Source organism: Borostomias antarcticus, assembly GCF_949987555.1.
Source record: "Borostomias antarcticus genome assembly, chromosome: 15".
NCBI lineage: Eukaryota > Metazoa > Chordata > Actinopteri > Stomiiformes > Stomiidae > Borostomias > Borostomias antarcticus.
The window spans coordinates 6,863,762-6,872,845 of record NC_140248.1 but is presented as its reverse complement, the minus strand read 5'-3'; positions in this window follow the sequence as shown (position 1 = coordinate 6,872,845).

Genomic DNA, 9,084 nt, shown 5'->3' with positions numbered 1-9,084 from the left:
GTCTCCCTTCTGTTCTGTTGCAGCTTTGATGCTGGGATGCCTGGTGTGGTTGAGGCCACACCGTGATGCAACACCAGTCAGGTGTCGGCTGCTGTGCAACGCTGATGTCCAGCCCCCCCAGAGATGGTCTTCAGGTGCAAGCCCCACCCGGATGGCCAGACAGCAGTATCTGATCATGGATGGCTGTGACTGTGTCCATGATACAGGCAGTGCAATTACATAACATGTCAAGTATACTGTACAGTAGTTTACAGTAGTGCAGAGTGAGTTCTCTATTGTCTAGACAAGGTGTTCAATTGCTCAAGTGTTGTCAGGTGTTGATTCAAGTGATAGAGTGTACAGTAGTGCAGAGTAGGTTGTCTATTGTATAGACAAGGTGTTAAATTGCTCAAGTGTTGTCAGGTGTTGGTTCGAGTGTACAGTGGTGCAGAGTCAGTTGTCTATTGTATAGACAAGGTGCAAGGTGTCACATGTTCACTTATATTATGATGAGGCTCAAGACATCACTTGCCCCCTGCCAAAGAGTAGCTCGGAAGAAGCCCCCTGCCAACCAGCAGCTCAGAAGAAGACTGTCCGTTTGTGTTTATAGTACTCTGGTTGTACTATACATAGGCCCTCACTCATTATAACAATGGCACACATGCCACCCCCTGGACCAACAAGTGAACACGTGATACCTTGCACCTTGTCTATACAATAGACAACTGACTATGCACCACTGTACACTCGAACACTCGAACCAACACCTGACAACACTTGAGCAATTGAACACCTTGTCTATACAATAGACAACTGACTGCACTACTGTATACATGTGCATTACATGCCTCTCTTCTTTACAAAGATGGTCACAACCACAACATGTCCTGAGAGCACATGCAAAATAACAACTTATGGCTACTTTTAATGTGCATGTCTGTTTGTTTAATAAAGCATTTAGGAAAAGTTTCAATCAAGACTTGAGTATTACCTATTCTGTTGAGTACTATGTTTACAATTGTTCATTCATGATATTATTACAATAAACCTTTCAAGTCTGCCTACACTTACTTAGCTAAGAACCATATTAATTACAATTTACTTCTAAGGTCAAATCCTTTACTTTCATATCTTCATATCAATATAATATCAAGATCCTAGTAGATGTCCAAATAACCCACTGTGTCTTGGGTCTATTTATTCACCACCTAAAGGGAAGTGCAAAACAGCAAGTCATGACCTTTATCCAGAAACAAAAGTTGAACCCATTGCAGCAAAATAGCTAACATTACAGGAATCATCAGTGTAACTGCTTTAGCCACTGACCGCTACCATTAATGTTATGGAAGCTGCTAGTTGTTGTGAGCTCATGAGCTAACTGGCTATCCCGCTCTTATTGTGCTGGATTAGCATTGGAAGCATTGGAACTGATGTGTCCAGGTGACAAGACCCATCTTTATTTATCAGACATTATCGTCCTACCAATCACAGAAACAAGCCAGCCAACACACATAAGCCAGGCTGGACCTGGCCTGGTTTCACTTGAAGTCTATGCATTTGAAATTCACTGCATGTTCAATCGTCGTTAACCCCCTAAAACCAATATATAATGAAAAGAAATCAGCATCTGTGCAACGTTGCTACAACTTGTTCCTTTACCTGTAAGTAGCATTCCATCCATTTTACCTCCTCTGGGCATCTTTGATTTTTCTGCTGTGGAAAATGTATCCAGCACTCATCTGTGTGTGTTAGACCAGGCTATGAGGAAGTGAATGCCGCTGGTCTACCAGCTCGGAACACAAACATTCCTCTGACATCATCAGACACTGTACTTCCTGGGCAGCCACTAATGTCTCACCCACATGCAAACACACACCACTCGCTATCATACTACATCGCTGCTGAGGCTTTGTTTAGGAATATCAGATCACTCCCTTCTGGTATGTGCCCTGTCATCCCAGATGTGTGACAACAGAGAGAGAGAGAGAGAGAGAGAGAGAGTGAGAGAGTGAGTATTTGGTAAGGAAACTGAACAAGTTCAACTTTGTGTCAGGCAGGGAGGGGTCAGGTAAGTAAACAGAGCCTGCCTATTACTGTCAACATTTCTGCAGGTCACCTTTGGCCGGGGTGTTAGACCAATACCACAATCACACAATGCATGGAACACGTACACAGACAGGCAGACAGACAGGCACAAACACACAAACACAAACACACTGTTGTGGAATTTTCTGTCAAAGATATTGTTCAGGAGAGAGTTGAATGCCAACGTTCTAAATTCAACAACATGTAGGCTATTACAAATATGTACAAACAAACAAAAAAACGACTCGAGAAGGGGAACATCAAACTTGTTTTATGCGCACAGCAGTCTGCCTTCTGAGAAATGGCGGCCCTGATCTGCACTTACAGTCAGCTTTTATACAATCAAAATGAGCAACCTTGATTTGTGAGTTGCTTCTGGGCCCCAGATGGTTCATGTTTTGTTGGCAGAGAGAACCGGAAATCAAGGGCACTTATGCTGTGTTCACACCGGGCGCGGATTTTTCCGGCCGCACAGCAAGTTTACATAGAAAGTCAATACAATTCACGCGAACTGGGCGGCGGGCGGCACAGGCGGTGCGAATCAGGCGAACACGCCGGCGCGGCGGCCAGGATTCACCGTGCGGTGACATTCGCAAAAAGTTCAATTTTTTTAACTTTCTGCAGCGGATTCGCTCGGCAACCCATTGATCCCGCGGCGAGATTGGTGCGAACTCTTGTGAACATAGTAATGTTTGTATGTACAATAACACATTACGTCATCACATTGGTGTGTGGTTAGGGCCTCTCTCTGAGCCGGCCCTCTCCCGCTTAACTAGTAGCCTACAACAGAAACAAAAGGAGCTCTAAAAACTTTCAACTAACTTTCAACGATGGGTTAAATTCGTGCTACGGTTCATTAGTGGCTTCTCACAATCTTCACATTGTTTTACCCCATAGGCCCGAATTTTTCCATGTGCCAGAGGATTGTTTCGTGATAGCCTACATGTGGAACCAAATTTAGGACATTGAATGGAAGCTGACCATCTGCATGACAGAGAAGCATATGATACATTATACATTTTCCTTTGATAAAACGCTTGTAATTTGGTTGTAATTCACCCTGGGACAGAGTCAATGTCGCTTTGAGAAGAACAGAGCAAGGCTCCGAACCGGTTCAAGGAACGGAAACGAAAACCGAAAACGAACGGTATTTTACGAGGAACAGAAACAGGAACGAAAACGAAATGGTCTTTAATTGTTCCAGAACAGAAACGTTAATTTGAAATCTTTAAAACCGGTTAATAACGTTATTTTTTCGTTCTTTGTAGTAGGCCTATATAACTTAAAAATAATTGTAAAAAAGAAGAAAGCTGAGCCTTTTATGGCCGAATAGGCTAAATTAAATTAATAAAATTTGTAGCCTACATCTTGTCCTGTTTTTGTACTGTAGCCTAGGCCCCTAAATCTGTTATTTCACAGTCAGGATCTTAAATGCTTGCTTAGCGAAATGAAGAGATTTAGATAGGCTATTACAACAACACACAACATGCATAGCCTAGTTCCGACTAGCAGCGACTATTTTCACTGATGACTAGACGATGGTTTTGTAACCGATTACATGACTAGTCTAAAAACAGGATTCCCAAGTTTCTACAACAAGTGCTATTTAGAAAAATTGAGGATGTTTCTCAAACTCTGCAAGCTAAGATGCATGACTATTCTTGATGTTTCCCAACCACTCAGCGGCAGCCAATTTTCACGCGTTGCGCAGGGCTGTCACACACTCTCCTTTGTTTTCCAGTGCAAAACAGTAGTTAAGCCCGTCCTTACAGCTTTTTACTTAGCAAAGATATCAATGTGATTTATTTTGTTTAATTGAAGAAGAGTAGGCTAGCCTATAGCCTGTAATGTTTCAGTAGGCTAAAACTAGATTTCACATAAAGACCGCGGATGTCAGAGAGGGCAATAACGTTCGAAGGCAAATATATTCCAACATTGGTCCACAAAGAATGATGCAAATAAAGTGAAAGAAATAATAGCCTACTGTGCAAATATAATGTTTTGTATGGACCTGCCTACTGTGCAAATATAATGTTTTATATGGACCTGCGTGTCTGCAATAAAGTTCCTCTATCTTTAACCAACATTAAGCGGAAGCCAATTTTCACTCGTTGCGCATCTCGCTCCAAGTATGGTTTGGCTATTTCAAACACGGAGTAGAGTTGCTTGGATGTATACTAGTATGCATAAACCTATGTTTTGCGAATTTAATGGTCTGCCTCCTTCAGAGTTCAACTCGGCAATTAGGCTGTGAAAGCGAGCGCGCCTCTTGGAATCTAGTCATAGCCTATTGTTGCAAAGATTTCTGTCACGTCTTGACTTTCACAAACCAAATGATTAGGCTACATTAATTAATATGAGCACACTTTAGTGACAATGTGCCGTGCAACCCTGATCATTGAATAGCATAAGTTAAATTACTATAATATTAAAGACCGCGGATGTCAGACGATAGGCTACGTATTACGCGTAGGCCTAGAGGCGCCAAATCCGGAGCTCCCATACAAAAGGAACGCAGCATAAACAATAGGGATTGTGCAGATGAATGAATGAGGTGACTAATTATTTATAAATAACATAAAACATTACAAAACGAAATAAAAACAAACAATAGGCCTACAGGCGCAGAATAAAATATCTTGCAGCAACAGTACAAGAAAATATTTGTACAAGAAATACTGTAGGCCTATAGAGTCTTAATAGGCTAACACCCCCGGAACGGTGAACGGAACGTTATTTTTCGTTCTTAACCGGTTCAGGAACGCTATGTTGGTGGCGGAACACGAGAACGGAAACGTTAAATATTCTGGTTCTGCTCGGAGCGAACCGATTGAAAAATAATTTCGTTTTTAAGCCCTGGAACAGAGCTTAGTTTTTCTTCTTTTTTCTTCGCACTGCCCCGGGGGTTTTTCTCAGTGTGGACAGCATGTTTCTCAACCAAGCTCAATTTGGCGGTTTCCCACCCGATGCAACTCTTTTTGTTCTGATTTGCGATCTCAGGCAAGAGGCCGTTGAGGAGGATGTTTCTCAGATGAGCTCACCACGGGACACTGCTCCCTCTGCTGGATTGTCAGGTTGAACCTGTAATAGATACATTCAAATGAGTGTATTCTCTGCTCAAGACATTGTCATAGGAAATCTACATTGCGAATCATGTCTTATAAAGTGAGTTGCTGTCTCCTGTTTATTGCCCTGACCCCTTATCTCCAGGCCTTCAGATTGAAAAATTGTTTTTGAATGATTTTTCAAGGTGCCCACCCACATCCATTGTATGACCAAAACGCGGTAGAGCAATTATCAGACTTTCTCAAAAGTGCTAGTTTTGTCAATGTTATTATTCTGAACCATTGTATATGATCATAAGTAACCTTAAAACAGGGCTAAACACGCATTTTCCCTTTACTACTCCTTTAAAGCAAACCTGCTTTATATAAACTAATTAAAACTAAACTTTTTTGAAATTGAAAACACAAAGTTAAAATGATATAAAAACTAATGAAAAAGCATCTATTATAACCTTGATGTAGGCTAACACAATATCTGCCTCATTAAAACTATACATTTGATACAGGTGAAGTATTAAATTTCCGTCTGCCAAAGGCACTGAGAGACTTATTTAAGAGTGACTTTGTCAAGAAATACTGTGTCAGGCAAGTATTACATCTACATTTGCTTCTTTACCTGTATTTTCCCTACCTGTATATTTTGTTGTTACCACTATGTATTTGCATCCTATTCCAGTCCTTTCCCCTCTCCGGGGGTCACGCAGACATTGGGTCTCCCCCAGACTCCTTAACCCCTCTAACCTCATCTATCCTACTCTCAACTCATAGAGAGCCATTGGTGACAGGGGGACTTTTGGAATTGCCAGGCGGCAAAACTGAGTTTATCTCAGGCTACACATCCTCGCTCTCCCTCAACTTGTTCTCTACACTGGCTCCCTGTAGCGGCTCGCATCCAGTTTATAACTCTGGCACTAACCTACAGGGCGATGTAAGGAACAGTCCCCTCCTTCCTCCAGGCCATGGTCAAACTCTACACCCCCTCCCGGCCGCTACGCTCTGCTACCTCAGGGCGACTGGTTGCCCCGTCACTCCGAGGCCCCTGCGGTCGATCGACACGGTCATGGCTCTTCTCTGTCCTGGCCCGCAGTGGTGGAATGAACTGCCCACTGACGTCAGGACAGCAGAGTCGCTGTCCATCTTTCGTCGCAGGCTCAAAACTCATCTCTTGAAGAAATACTACAACGATCCTTCCTCTTAAGCACCTATTGTATTTTAGATTGCTATTCTTGCACTTTGCCTTCAGCACTAGATTATGCTCTTAGTCACTTGTTTTAGAAAGGAGTTGCACTTGTGAGTTCTGGCAAGTAGTAGTACAGTACATTGGCTTTTCCTCCGTTAAATGCAATTATTGTTAGTTGTTTTGGATAAAAGCGTCAGGTAAATGACTGTAATGTAATGTTGTAATGTATGAAATGTCTGGGATTCATCCCTTTTTATCTACCAACTCAGTACCATCCAGTGACCTAACCTAACGATGTAGGCTAACCACAATGATTGTGAGGAGGGATAAATAATGACTTCATATTAATGTCGGCCTATTACTTGTAAACTATTATGTAGGTTCCTATTCCAAGTGTTCTCGTAGTTTATCATTGTGGATGTGATAGCAGTAGCTAACAGTGGTCATCTTAAAACCTAAAATAGCCTCACTGTGAAACTTGGACCCTGAAGCCCATCCTGCAGAAGTCTCTGGATGGCTGCTACACCAGAATGCTGCGTGTGGTGCTAAATGTCAACCAGAACGAGCATGTTACCAACAAGCATCTGTATGGGGGCTAGCAAAGCTGAGAGAGAAAGTGGCATCCAGGAGGATGAAACTTGCTGGCCACTGCCACAGACACCATGAACTCCCAGCCAGCAAGCTGGTGCTCTGGGAGCCGACACCTGATTAAGAGGACGTCCCACACCAACATACGTGGATGTACTGAGGAGGGACGCAGGAGTGGAGAGTTCTGCAGAACTGGCTGGATGTATGGAAGACCGAGAGGATTGGAGACTTTGCTGTCAAGCTCGTCTGAGGACGACCTAATGATGATGATGATGACAAGTTGCTCCTCTTGTGATGTTCTGGTCTTTGCCTAGTGAGAGAATCTGTAAACACTTGTTTTGACGGAAGAAGAGTGCAGATCGAACTAAACGTGAAGGGGAGTGGGATTCTGTCAAAGAAGAAAAATAAGAAACAATTGTGGACCCGTTCCTGCGTGTCTTGAAGAGGACTGAATGGGCTGTCTATCCTTAAAGGAGAACTTGAGGTAATGGATGTGTTAACATGTAAAGAACACTCATCCTATTGGTCTAGGTACTGTTAATGAAATTCAAGTATCACCAATGTGTTAACCGCCAATTTGTTTCTTTCTGTTTTCCTACTTGATTGATGTTTTCTGAGTTTCTCTCAGTTTATTGTTTTACAACCTCTGTGAAACTCCCTTTTCATCCGTTCCCCGAGAATCTCTGTTTATCAAGACCATTTGGTCTGTGACGTCACTCACATCCTCTGTACAATCCGATAAAAGTTTCTGCACGACTGAGAGCCAGTGCTCTGACTGACCGGAAAACACTTCCTGTTGTTAGAGTCCGCTTTGCAAAACAGAATAAATCTATTGTCTCTGTTTGAAACCAGCTTGAATCGACCACTTGCGTGTTCTTTTGATTATCTAACTAAACCCAGTTAGATTTTTCATTCATAGTACGTCAGACATGGTCGCAGGAGAGTCAAACTACTGTAGTCAGGAAAATACAAAAAAATCAGACATGCTAGACTTTTCATCAGGGTGTCGTAAGCTAAATCGCTGATCTTCAATTATCAATCAATCAATCAATCAAAGCTTTATTTGTATAGCGCATTTCATACCCAGAGGCAACACAATGCGCTTTACAGAGAACAAGGGAGGTGGGCATTCGACCCACTCTCTACATATTCCAGAGGGAAGCAAAAAAACAGTAATCACCCAGGGGCCAGATAAGTGAGCTGTAAAAATTCTTCCCTGACCCCTCTCAACAAGGCGATCGAGCAAGCTCCAGGAGTATGTTTGTCTACCGGCTAAGAACATTTATAAAGCAATACATTACATTAAATTACATTTCAGAGTAAGAGAGGCTAAAAGCATCATAGGAGAGAGAACATTCTACGGACATGCTACGACATCCACAGCAGACACGGGGGTATCTATCGGACTCCGGGAGGTCTGCTGGTGACTTATATTACAGGGGCTTTTGTCATTCCCAACATTCATATTCGGGCCCGACACTGGACACTTTGTCGGCGACAAAAAAATTGTCTGAATTTGTGTAGTCTGAACAGGGCATTACACAGAAATGATTCAGGAAACCAAACCAGAATGTGCTAACGAGCTAAACCAGTTCTTCAACATGTTTGACTCGGCCTCCACCCCCACCCCTGTTTAGATGCTGCCCAACACCTCTGCCCCTATGTCTAGTTCATGTGGATGTCTTGTTATGTTACATGTATTTAGTATAGTGATGTACCACTGGGTTTGGTGTTTTGTGTAGGACAGTGTTAATTCCAGTATCATACTGTATCTTTCACACGTCCTTGCATATCATGTTCAATTTGACAATGATTTTTTCCGCCAGGCCAAATTTTTAAAATCAATTTTTTCACTCTTTGATTGCTACTGTATAGCCTACCATGGATGATAGATTATTGGTGAATATTTAAAAGTAAAGAGTATTGTGGAGCTTTTCTATATTGATGGATTTTATGTGGATTTATTGTGTATTGATGAAAATGTGTTTTATATGAATTTATATTGTACTGGTGAATATCTCAACATGATGTATCAGAATCAGAATTTGTTTTATTGCCATGCAGTTTTACATAGGAATTTCCTTTCTGTTGTGGTGTATAACATGGAGACAACATTGGACAGGGTGCAGCGATGAGACAGGACAGTGCAAAGAGCAAGTACAAAATGCTAGTGCAAAATAAGATAAG